General features: G+C 41.9%; 1 long non-coding RNA gene across 1 annotated transcript; it reads right to left on the bottom strand.

Annotated features, from left to right (window-relative positions):
- Positions 1-1,693: 1,693 nt before the first annotated feature.
- Positions 1,694-11,998, bottom strand: LOC107817671 (uncharacterized). The gene is made up of 6 exons (XR_001655254.2): positions 11,349-11,998; positions 3,428-3,979; positions 3,215-3,343; positions 2,747-3,131; positions 2,524-2,681; positions 1,694-2,452 (listed from the first exon to the last, which is right to left on the bottom strand). It is a non-coding gene; the product is annotated as an uncharacterized LOC107817671 (long non-coding RNA).
- Between the last annotated feature and the right edge of the window lie 994 nt (positions 11,999-12,992).

Here is a 12,992-nt window from a genome sequence, read left to right as displayed (position 1 = left end):
AAGGCGTCTTTTGAAATCAACCTCGCATACTGAGGGCCATCCCCCCAGGAGGCCATCCACTCGGAAAAGCTAAGAAACGTCAAATGGGGTCCTGATAGGAAAGTGATGTACCGGTCCAAATAGTCGAACGAACCATGTCCGTATAGCCGGGCCCCCGATGGCAAAAAAATGTACACTTGTACCAAATAATTGAAGAATATCTGTTATCAAAGCATCTCACACTCCAAATGAAGCTCGACACCTCCACAAAAATGACTTCTCCGCCGAAAATGTCCCGAACACTTGGGGACTGGCGTCAACAATTCAACACCTGTACGACCTCTGGGTCGGGACACCAAGCTCGTAATCCCTTAACAAGGCAACATGAAAATCAAGAAACGTTTCCGAGGCCGAAAGTACCCCTATTACTCGGGGACTGGCGTCAACAATTCAACACTTGTATGACCTCCGGGTCGGGACTCCAAGCTCATAAGCCCTCAACGAGGCAACATGAAAATCACAAAATGTTTTCGAGGTCGAAAGTGCCCCAAATACTCGGGGACTGGCGTCAAAATCTTGAAAAATGCACGACCTCAGGGTCGGGATCTCTGAAATTGTAAGCCCTCAAGGAGGCAATACAAAATTTACAAGTATCAGCTTTTGAGCCAAGGTACCCTCAATGACTCAGGGACTGTCGCCAATCGCCATTCATTAAAAAACCCGAGGACATAAGACCTAGAACAGGCAGACTCGGTTTCCTAAGACCTATATAAGGCAACAACTATATCTGTAAGACCTCAAGCAAGGCATGAACCTCACTTGTACCAAGTGACAATATCTGTAAGACCTCAAGCCAGGCATGAACAATACTTGTACCAAGTATCCAAAACTATAAGACCTCAACGTCATGTAAAGCTTGTAAGACCTTACTAAAGGCATAAGCCCGATCTAAAAGTTTCGGCTATATATTGAACTTGTAAGACCCCTAAAAAGGCATACCCTTGATATAGATGCCGAAACTACTTCAATCGGGACTCAAAGGCTCCGGCCGAACATAAGTGACTCCGGTCACATTGCTGTACCAGCCAAACTAACGCAACTCAGGGATGCCCGACGGTCACTACAAAATCACAGGCCTTCAATTACTTCGAATCTACTTCGAAAAGAACCAGTTAAACAGGCTACCCTCGACATAGGCAAAAGAGCTTCGACCATGTCAGCTCTTAAACATCGGCTTTGAGATACTCAGCCTCCGAGCCAAAACCTCCTAAGGTGCTCAATCATCGCCATATAACGACTCACAATCGAGGTTTTTTATTAAACCGTCGAAGAGTAAGGCAAACACTATTTATTCTTATCGAGAGAAAAATAAAGTCCACAAGGTCGCATCGACCAAATGCGTAAGAGCCATTGTCACCAGCCTAATGAGCCTCAGGGCCACACACATGAAAGGTCGCTTCGACCCAAGGCGTAAGAGCCACTATCGCTAGCCCACACAAATACAAAACTTGAGGGTGGAATGAGCTTGGGTCGTAACTCGATTCGGAAACTGAACCCAAAATAGTTAACTAAATATGCTTAAGAGCAAGGCGTAAAAGCCATTGTCGCTAGCCCACACTAAAAGGCCGCATCGGCCCAAGGCGTAAGATCCATTGTTGCCAGCCCATACTAAAATGCCACATCGGCCCAAGGCGCAAGAGCCATTGCCGCCAGCTAACATAAAAGGTCGCATCGACCAAGCATGTAAGAGCCTACAAGCAATCCTAATGAGTCCTAGGGTAATACCACGACTTTAAGGATTCCTACAAACCCAAAGACCAGTTCACATGGCCAAATTCGAGACAAAAAGAGATACAAAAGAAGTAAAGTAGCAAGGTTTTCTTTTATACATATATGCGAAAGAACACAATCTCCATCTACAAACTTGCTTTGAAAATGCTACATGTAGATAGCAAAATCTATGCCTCCCCTGGGGGCTACGGCTTGCCGGCCTCATCTTCGCTTTGTTTAGCACCGGGCAAAAGCAACCGAGCATCACGCTCTTCCACCCTCGCTTGTGCCAACAGATTTCCTCGAGGGTCTTTCTTTGAGATTTACAGTGAGCGTATTCTTCAAAACTCTCTTCGCAGTCGAGGATCCTTCTCAGCTCAGCTTGAGAATCGGCAGCATCCTATGAATAGTTCGCCATCTCCTGGTCATCCTTAGTTTGGCTTATTGCTGCTTCAGCTCGGGCATCAACGATTTCAGCCCTGACCTTCAAAAGCTTAAACTCGAGCTTCGTAATCATTTCTGTCTGAACCAAAGCGTTGTCGTGTGCTAAGCACAGTTGAGCCTCAAAAGTAGGAACTTTAGTCAGAGCATCGTTCCCCTCTAAAATCTGAGCCTCCGCACGAGCATTTAGCTCATCAAGCTCACGCCTGGCCCGGCCAACTTCATCCCGAAGGCGCTCCAAGGCCTGCTTCTTTTCCTACAACTGAAATAAACAAAGTATTAGCCTCGGGAACTAGAAGGCGGGATGCACGCTCACCCGAAACAGAAAAGTACCTGCTCCTTCAAGTAGCACTCATAATTCAAGCTCCGGCATACCTCATATCGCAAGTATACCAACTCGACCTCCTTTTCATCACAAAGGAGCCTAAGGAATGAGCTTTCCGCAGCCTGGCTTCGTGATGAAGCAGCCCGGACTTAAGCTTGTCGAAGACCTGCAAAAGAAAACCTAGTAAGGAAGGGAAGGCACTAAGCCCGAAAGGCTTATGAAAAAACTCACCGCAAAGTGAAGCTGCCAGTCTTCCTCGAAGGCCGAGCGCACACCTACCAATCCAGTTCCTTCAGCCTTGGAAGAGTCAACTCTAGTCGAAGCACGGTCGCTCAGTGTATGCGACCCCAGATTTCTAGTATTCCTTGAAGTAGTGTCGGCGGAAAAAGAGGGAGACAACAATGGAAAAACCACCTTTCTAGGGCCAGGAACCATGGATGCGGCAGGCTTGGATGATGCTTTTGCTCCGAAGCCCCTATCCCGTTTTGCCTCACCCTGAACGCCATCACCCTGTAAAAGTATCTCTATCTTATTGTTGTCATTCTTTAGCCCGGAAGCTGGCAACCCTTCCCCCTCTCCAAAGGAGCCGACCTCACCTCATAAGGTTCTCTGATGCCTACAACAACGGGATTAGTACACATAAAGGGAAAATGCCTCTCAAATGAAGGAAGGAGAAGGAAAAAATAGCGCAACACGCACCATGATATTTTACTTCCTATCTGCCTTAGGACAAAACTCACCATCTCTGCTCGTCACAGGTCGAGTAGATCGCCAACTTACGAACCCAATCTAGCAAATCAGGAACGTTGCTCGGCGCCCACGAGACCGCTGTAGGAAAAGAAAAGAAGGCATGGTTACAATACCAGCTTTCGCCTTAAACAAAACTGAGAAAGCACAAAATGCACCACTTACGTGTATAGTTCCATTCCTCAAAGAATGGCATAAGCTCCATGGGGATGATGTCAATAGTCCACACTCGAATGAAGCGACTCATCCACTCCCAGTCTCTATCTTCCTCATCATCAACAATGAAGGGCGTGGTAGATCGACATTGCAAGGTTAGCAGAATTCGATGGTGAAAGGGGTTGTACAATCTAATGAGAAGACTGAGCGTAAATTTAAGCCCCGCCTTCTCCACGAAAAATATCACCATAAATACTGTTTTCCAAAATGACTGATGGAGTTGCACCAAGGTAACCCGATACTTCAAACAAAAGTCGAGCACGACCCTGTCAAGGGGGCCCAGTGTGAAAGGGTACATGTACACTTTGAAGAATCCATCGGCGTAATCCGTGATGCCCTCACCTGGGGGAAGTATCTGTAACACTACCTTTCCCCTCCATCTGCAGTCTTTTCTCACTAACCCTAGATGTTTTTCTCTTATCGAAGAAGCAATCTTAAAGGCATACTCTCGTTGGTCCTTAATGTTGGAGGCAGAGCTTTCCCTTTTCTGCCAGGTAGACCCTAATGCAGCAGTCATGGCTATGGAAAAATTAGAGAACTAAAGTGGGAATCTATGAAAGTACATTAGTACTGAAATAATAAAAGGTTTGACACAGAAAGAGAAGGGCAATTTCTTAAAATAGTGAGATCTCCAAAAGAGTATAAAACATCTTATTTATACATGGAAGAAACGACGACGATCCGCCTGCCTCAAAGCCGTGTAGGGACACTGACCGATGTCATCTTCGCCAGTCCCGACGTGGTACCTGACCTCGAGGACCTTCATCAATGAGAAGTCAGACTCTAAAAAGCCAACGGTGTCATCACCAGTCCCGAGGTGGTACCGGATCTCAAGGACCTCCATCAAAAAGAGGTTAGGCTCCAAGGAAATAAGCACTTAGGCTCCACCCGTATGGGCTTGCCCCTGGGACACCATCTGAGATCGGACAAATCCTCTTTTAAGATCTATCTATAGTGCCTTAAGGCTATTTACACTAAGATCAAAGCAAGTTTCCAGGTGGTCCGGATTTGAACGAACCTCCACTCGGGGACTGCCCTTGAAAGATCAAAGGCAGTCCCTATCCACGGGCCTCCGAGCAAATTTCTCCTCAAAATTTACAAAAGAGCCTAAGTGATAAATCACGGTTTCAAGGCTCGAAGCATTACTTTCATTCCACTTGAAAATAGCAAATAACATCCGCATTTGGGTTCAACATTGACAATAGCCGATAGAATCATGCATTCAGAGTCTCCATAAATGAAAATAAAAGGAAATATAGCAAACATCAAAGACAAAACTAGGAAAACATCTTTATAATTAGAAAACTTGATTACAAGATCCGTGGGGGTTCCTTACACAGAAACCAAAAAGCAAAGAAGGTACATGTGCAAGAGAAGCCTAGAGTCTAATCAATTCTCGAGCGTGATCCCCTCGGGTATGCATCCTAATTGGAAGCATCTTCTACCACCACCGCCTCTAGGGGGCTTGTCTCGGTCTTCCAAATCAGTGTCTTCATTGTAGAAGATGAGGAGGAGGAAAGTGGAGAAGCAGGAGGGGATGAAAAAACACCATAGTCACCAAAGGACGAGGACCCTCATCGGCCAAGAGAACCTCGAACCGGTAAGAGACTTGGCAAGTGTTGGCCTTACTTGCACGACTACTTTGAATCCACTTCTTGGGACATTGAGTCGTGCAAGCTACCGGTTGGGGGCGAAATGCCACACCGAACCAGGATATGAAGGTGAGCAGCGGTGTATAATCCGAGCACCCTCATGAGTAGCGGTGTATAGTCCAAACACCTTCCCAAGATGGAAGAGATCAGCCTCCTTATCTCATCGTCTCGAGCCAACAATGATAGCAGTGATGACCATAACAACAACAACAACAGCGACGAGATAGTATAATCTCGCTCAACGATGAAAAGCCCAGGCAAAGGGCCATGGACCCCAAACATGGTATGTAGCAATGAAGGAGAATAATGGGTAGAAAGGAATGGAAAGATATTGAAAAGCACTTGGATAAAAAGATAATACCGGAAGGCCCCATTTATAGGGGATGATAATTTGACCAACAATGCCATCAATGCCTTTGAAAGATGGATCGACAGGCGCAATCAATGCGTTATTGGACACCGAGTTGATGGTGGTAATGTCGCTCTAAAAAATGGGAATCGGCATCGTATTGAATGGCGTTGAAAAAATAAGTCCATGATACGCCCCAGTTATCGCAAAGGCTTATGTCACAAGTTGATACCATTAGTATGACGCCATCATAGGAAGCCCGAAGAGTCGAATGTCAAAATCGTTTCTTGTCGCTTCTCCCTAAGAAACGTGGGGATTATTTGTATACGGAGAAATCGAAGAGGCCAATTTGTCGTTGTTAAGTCATCTTAGAAAATCACCTCGAACGCTCGAGACCATGGACCAAGTACCCTCCCTCGAGGGTTATCGACACTTGAACTATGGATAACGAGGACCTCGGCGATGGTAGGAATGGGAAGCTCCCTAGGAATACGACTAGGACTGACAAAGTGTAGTGGACTTGTTTAAGACCCGAATCAGGGTGTCCTCTAGTTGTCACATCTCCGTATCTTTGTAATTAATGCTTGTTGTACTATGATGGGATTCCCTTCCTATATAAAGAGAATCCTTCTCACCTTGTAAGGGGATGTTTTTTCAGTTGCTCCACACGAAATATACAAGAATATTCTACTTGCTCTCTAACATACTCTCTTGATATTATTGCTTTCATTTAGTATCTTCATAGTTGTTCTTCATTTATTTCTTATCATTGATCATAAAGAGCCTACGTTAATTTTACTATAACTGTTAGCCGTATTCCGACCCCCTTCGATAGCTCCCTGTCGAGCTCCGGAATCGATCTCGAGGCCCCGAATCGGCAAGCTCGAGGCCCCAATAATTGGCCTATCGGTTTGGTTATCACTTCGCTCCTTGCTCTTATCCCGTTTCTAAACATAACACATAGCATCAACTGCTTAACAAACTAGCGGAAAAATAGATCACGTATTTTTAGAATCCCAAAATCAAATTTAATTGTTAGTACCATTTCACGGTAAACATTTCTGCTATTGCAAGTGCGGGTCATTTACCCTATCCTCCGACCCTCTAGCTACCTGAGCCGGAGCCAATTTTTGCTCGAAAACTACTAATAAAGCCTTAGGGCTATTTCTCTCCTTCGGGTAGAGTTAAATGTCCTCTCGGTTACTTTAATCTACGGGCAATTCGAACCCTCGTCCGCGATCTATCTGTAACGCCTTAAGGCTATCTTCGCTCTAAGTTCAAAACAAGTTTTCAGGTCGCCTGAGCTTGAGCAAACTCTCACTCAGGGACTGCTTTCAAAAGCCTAAATGCTATCTTTATTCTTAGATGTCTAAGCAAGTTCCCTTTCGAGGACTATCGACGGGGTATGAAAGGTTTAATTTCGTTCTATAAATTCAAAGCTCTATTCTCACTCGGGGTTCCCGGTAGCCTAAGCTTGTATCAATCCAACCCGGGATCAGTCCAAGGAGCGACGAAGGGATCCACGGGATATTGTATTAACCAATTAGGAGCCGGGGAAATACCTATACCTGGGCCCAGTATTCGGACCGATCGGTATAGTCATGCACTCAGATTCTTCATAAACACAAATAAAAGAAAATCCAGCATAAATCAGAGACAGATTGAAGAAACTTCTTTGCATTAATAAACAATGATTACAATAAGCCCATGAAATGACCTTACACATGATTACAAAAGACTATGAAGGGTCCTTACACAGAAACAAAGAAGCAAAAGTAATAGCTAAAAGTCTAATCTACTCTCGAGGGTACCTCCTCGGGAGCAATGCTTTCGAGAATCATTTCTTCGGGGCCTCACCTCGACTTTCCAAATGGCATCTTCAAGGATGAGGAAGAAGTAGAAAACGATGAAGAAGAAGCAGAAAAAGATGAAGAAGTGACTATGTGAAAAATTTGGCGAGTATGGGTCTTGCCAACGCCACTATTGTGAAGCCACTTCTTGAGACGTTGCACCGGTGCGGGAAGCAACAGTTAGTAGATGGAACCATCTTACTCCACAGAAAGCAAAAGGAGTGATGCTCCGCACCGGGTAGTTAAGAGAGATGAGTATAAGTTCATAGTCTGCATATCTTTTAATACTGATATAATTTGAGATTTCTCTCATTATTTCGGGCCAACAACAACAACAAAAACAAACCAGTGCAATCCCACTCAGTAGGGGAAAGCTCTAGGAAAGGGCCATGGCATAACTGATGAGAACACTGTCGTATGACCTTATAGCCACGTGCTTCAAACATGGGAAATAGTGTTGGATGAGGATGAAGGGAAGAAAGGGGTAAAAGGTTGTTGAAGAGCATTTGAATAAAGTTTTGATTCAAGAAAGCTTCCATTTATAAAAAGGGTGGAAGCATAACCAACGGCGCAATCTATGCCTTTCAAAAACGTACCGACAGGTGCAATCAATGCGTTTTAGGAAATGGACCGAAAACGATACTATCGCTTTGGAGAATATAAAACAGCAGTATATTGAATGATTCTGGAAAGATGAACAGACGAGATGCCTCAGTTATCACAGAGGCTTATGTCATAAGGATGAAATCATCGCAGGAAGTTAGAGGAGATAGATATCATAGTCCTTTCTTATCGTTTCACTCTAAGAAACGCGGGGACTATCTGTATACGGTAAAATCAGAGGGTCCAATTTTTTGTCATTATGACGCTTCATAAGCATGTTTCCAAAGGCTCGAGGCCATGGCCAAGATTTACACCCGAGGGGTTATCGACATCCAACCTCGGGGCAGTGCAGGTAGATAGTTATGGTGAAAAAGTGGGAAGTTCCCAAGGCATGTGACTAAAGCTGACCAAGTCTATTTGGCTAGTTCAAGTCTATACTATGGCATTGAATGGATATACCTACCATGTACCTTTGTAATAAATGCATTTGTACTATGTTGGGATTTCCCCTCATATATAAAGGCGACCCTTGTTATTTTGTAGGACATCTGATACACAATATTGAATATACAAGGACATTACCTCTACTTTCTAACTTAACATATTCTCTTGATTTCATTACTTACATTTATTGCTTATATTCATCGTGTTCTATTTATTGTTCTTCAGTTATTGCTCATTATTGATCATAACGAGCCACCACCGCAACTCTCATAACTATTAATCCTCCCTTAATTGCCCTAAGTCGGGCATCCGACTAGACCTCGATGCCTCGTATACGCCAGCTCGAGGCCCCGATTTCCAACCATTCGGTTTGGTTATTACACTACCTACAAGCTCTTATCATATCTTCTAGTTTTTCACTTAGCATTCATTTCCTAACAACTAGCATAAAAATAGATCACATATTTTTAAAACCACAAGATCAAATCTAATTGTAATTACCATTTTCAAGGTAAACAAATAACACTCCCTACTGGACACATGCAAGACATGATTGAGGCAATTTTTGTAAAATGGCCTACGTGGCCAAAAGTTGCTATTAGTGCAAACTCGACAAAGGTGACGTTAAAGACATGGAAAAATGACTTTGCCGAAATGACCCATTTTGTAGAAATGGCCTATGTGGCCAGAAAATGGCTAAGCATTGCAAATTCAACAGAATGGAACCCTAAATAGATAGAACACCTTGTTGTGGACTTAGGACTCTAAGACATGGGTTAATTGAACCACTTTTGCGAAAATAGCCTTATTTTGCAAAATGACCAATGTGGCCAAAAGTGGCTAGATATGCAAATTTGACAAGGATGAACCTTAAATTGAAGAGACACCTAATTATGGACTGAAGACTCTCCAGACACAATTAAACAAGCCACTTTTCAAAAACAACCCTATTTTGCAAAACAGCCGATGTGGCTAAAAGTGCCTAGAGATGCAAGATTTGGCTACGACCCTCGAAGCCAAGAACCTAAGACTCACTAGGGAGGCCGAATCAGATGTGGGCTGCCTACATATCCTGCCCTGAAAGACGAGAATCAGGTATGCGTAGTTATGGAGGATTGGATACGGGTGAGAATAATAAATAAAAAAACAACTGATTTGGCGAAAACATTTTTTTGTCTTTCTTTTTTTAAATATTTTTTTTTGGGATTTTTCATTTTGTTGTCTTTTTCATATAAAATGTGAAAGAAAAACATAACTAGGCCCTACTTGCTTTATTATCACACTTCACCCTCTTTTCTTTCTCATTTACCCTCAATCATCATTGGTCCGCCAAATGATCTATTTACCCTTGAAGAATGCAACATGTGTAACATAAGATGCATCAGGATAATCTTTTATTTTTGGGTACACATGTCCTAGATGAACCCATCCCCTGTGTTGAGTCCCTTAATCAAATGCACGTGATGCAAACAAACGTTCCTATAGGGGATCCGACATGAGGCTATGTTATTCTAGGTTTAAAATTTGGGTGTATTGTTCTAGAAGTGGCTTACCCGAGCGGACAACTTGAGCCGAAAGGGGCCGGGAGCATACCGGGACTACAGAAGCTTCACCGGCTTTGCAACTTATCTGAACCTCGTTCTAAAATTGGGATATGACTTTAACAGAAACGAAGCCACACGAAATGCACGCTTCCCAGATGATTTAAAAGACTCAGAGAGAAGAAGGTTTCGTAATAGTTTGTATACAGTCCAAGCAATATCAAAGCGGTAAAAAGTGACATTTAGCATATTAAGCTCAAACACATAAAAATCAGATAATAAATAAAAGCTAACTATAATAGTTATTCTAAGCTCGAATTCTAAACCCTGAACTAGAAGTTCTGGGTTCTTATCCCCAGCAGAGTCGCCAGAGTTGTCACACCTCCTTTTTCCCGGAAGGGATAGGGAGTTTTTCCAATTAAAATGACAATAACCAAAACAAAATTATTTATATTCAAATTAAGAGTCGCCATTTGGGATAATTTATGGTGTCCCAAGTCACCGGTTTAAAATGACGAATCGTGGAAGTTGACTCTTATTTATGGTCTGCGAACACAGAAATTCGGGTAAGAAATTTTGTCAACCCGGGAGAAGGTCTTAGGCATTCCCGAGTTCTATGGTTTCAGCACGGTCCCTTAACTATTAATAATTTGCCTAATTATCTGAGTAATTACACATTTTTTAAACCTACATGCATTTAACTTTATAACCGCTTTTATTTATTTATGAAATTATTTTCTGGAACAAGTCACAATTGTCGTACACTTTTCGTTTTGGTACTTATTGCAAACCTCATCACATGAAATGCACCCGCGACTTAAAACATGTTTATTTTATTAATATTGGAAGCTATGGTTGGGTCACATGAAATGCACACCCAAATTGAGATTTACGTATTGTGACCATGCCATGAAAACCGTACCCATAGTCACGATGATTATTTACGTGCCGAAAAGTTTGCCTACCCACGTGTGATCAGCCTAAGCATGCTCCTAATGAGTGAGTAAGAAAAGTAAAGCAACATAATCATTTTGAAAACCAATTTTTATTCGTTATCTTATAATATTCAACGCTGACCACAAATTCACTCTTCTCAAAATCCCAATTCTTGCTTTCCAATTTGTACGACAGTAAACATGGTTCTTTAATTCAAAAGCTCATGTTTCAATTCGAATTAATCACAATTACCCCAACATCTTATTCACTGCCTCTATTCAACTCATGCATCACAACAATCACAAGACAATATTCACGAAAGCATACAACTAAAAATTCAATCAAAAATCCAAATCAAACAGATCTAAAAGAAAAGAGAAAAAATGAGAATAAAATAAATAAACCAATCACAGAGAACTGGTTAAAGCATAGTGTGCGAATAATTGTAAATCACCCACATAATAAAATTTAGATTGAACAGGCGGAGGAACGAACCTTAAGCGTTACCGAAACAGTTTTAAAATTGAATTGTTGAATGAACACCTCGCAAGTTTAAACACTAGCAACAATCAAAATTTCAAACGGAACCACGAATTGGAACACTCACGGTACAACCAGGACCTCCAATCGGCAGCGAACTCGAATCCACCTCGACTTAACTCCCTTTTCCAACCAGAATAGAATTTGAAAAGAAGAGACGGAAATCCATATTATTTTTCTTATATTTTTTCGAGTTTGAGGTAGAGATGGAACAGGAGAGATATGATTTTTTGTTTGTTTTTATCTGAATCTGAAAATGAAAGTTAGAATAAAGGAAAAATGAGAAGCCAAAACCAAATCTTAATTCTTTTTCCTACTAATTTCTATTTGAATCCCAATTTTCTTTTGTTTTCTTAAGCCTCTATTTCTCCGGTTTCTGTGTGGCTGGAGGAGGAGTTAGCGGCACTGAGTTAGGAGATGAGGGAGATCGGCGATTTGGTGGTGAGGGAGCGGCTGGTTGTTGTCCCTAGGGGTGGTGCGGCTGAGAGATATTTTGGGCTAGGTTTTTTGTTCTTTTTTGTGTGTGAAGAAGAAAGGTGTTGAAGACTTCAAGAGAGGAGAGAGTCCGTGTTCTGAGGGTCTTCAGGTTTTTTTGTAAAAGGTAAGGGAGGTTAATGGGCTAAGGCCATTGGTTTAATTGGGCTAAAAGCAAGATTAAAATTAGTCCAAAATTAATTCTATTCCCTCCTCCTTTTTTTTAATATGTAAAAATAATATAGCAAACAAGATAAACTATTAAAAATACTAATTAATTTTATTTAAGAAAATAAATTATAAAAATGAAATTAAATATTAAAATGAAGCTACTTTTTTGTACTTTTAGAATATTATACTAAAAATAGGAATGCGAACTTAATATAATACCACCATAAGGATACTAATGAACTTAAATAAATAAAATAAAAACAAACATGTATAATGAGATAAATTAAAACTATTTTTGTATTTTTTGACGTGGCGCTGCTTCAGCTCACTGAGGACATCACCCTTGATAGGAGGGTGTGGAGGTCGAGGATTAAAGCAGAAGGTTAGTAGGTAGTTTATAGTTGTTTACAAATAGTCTTAGTAGCATGCATGTCCCTTCATATTCTTAGATTTCTATTACGTTATGTGGTTGTGTTCGCCTCAGGTATTGTATTCCCTGCTGTTATTATTTGGTACTACTTATCCTTTATTCCCCCCCCCTTTCTTTTCTCTTCCTTCCTTGCTTTCCACTTCTTCTTCTTGTCCTTCCTGAGCCGAGGGTCTATTGGAAACAGCCTCTCTACCAACATTAGGTAGGGGTAAGGTCCGTGTACAGACTACCCTCCCCAGACCCCACCTGTTGGGATTAAACTGGGTTTGTTGTTGTTGTTGTTGTGATAAAATAAAGTAAAAGAGTAAAACTAGTTAAAATAGCAATATTAGACCTAAACTAAATATTTAAACGGTAAAAAGTGTAAAATCTCGGGGAGGGTCAAAAATTACATGTCTACACTTCCTACCAAAAACCCACAAACCATTTACCATACTCCCCAGAATATCCCGCAACCTATCCCTAATCCGCAAAACTCTACTAAGGATCACCACTACACTCCAACCCATGGCACCCACCAAAAC

The sequence above is a fragment of the Nicotiana tabacum genome, chromosome 16 (genome assembly GCF_000715075.1).
Source record: "Nicotiana tabacum cultivar K326 chromosome 16, ASM71507v2, whole genome shotgun sequence".
Taxonomy (NCBI): domain Eukaryota; kingdom Viridiplantae; phylum Streptophyta; class Magnoliopsida; order Solanales; family Solanaceae; genus Nicotiana; species Nicotiana tabacum.
The sequence above is the reverse complement of the archived record's forward strand: the minus strand, read 5'-3'. Positions and strand labels throughout refer to the sequence as shown.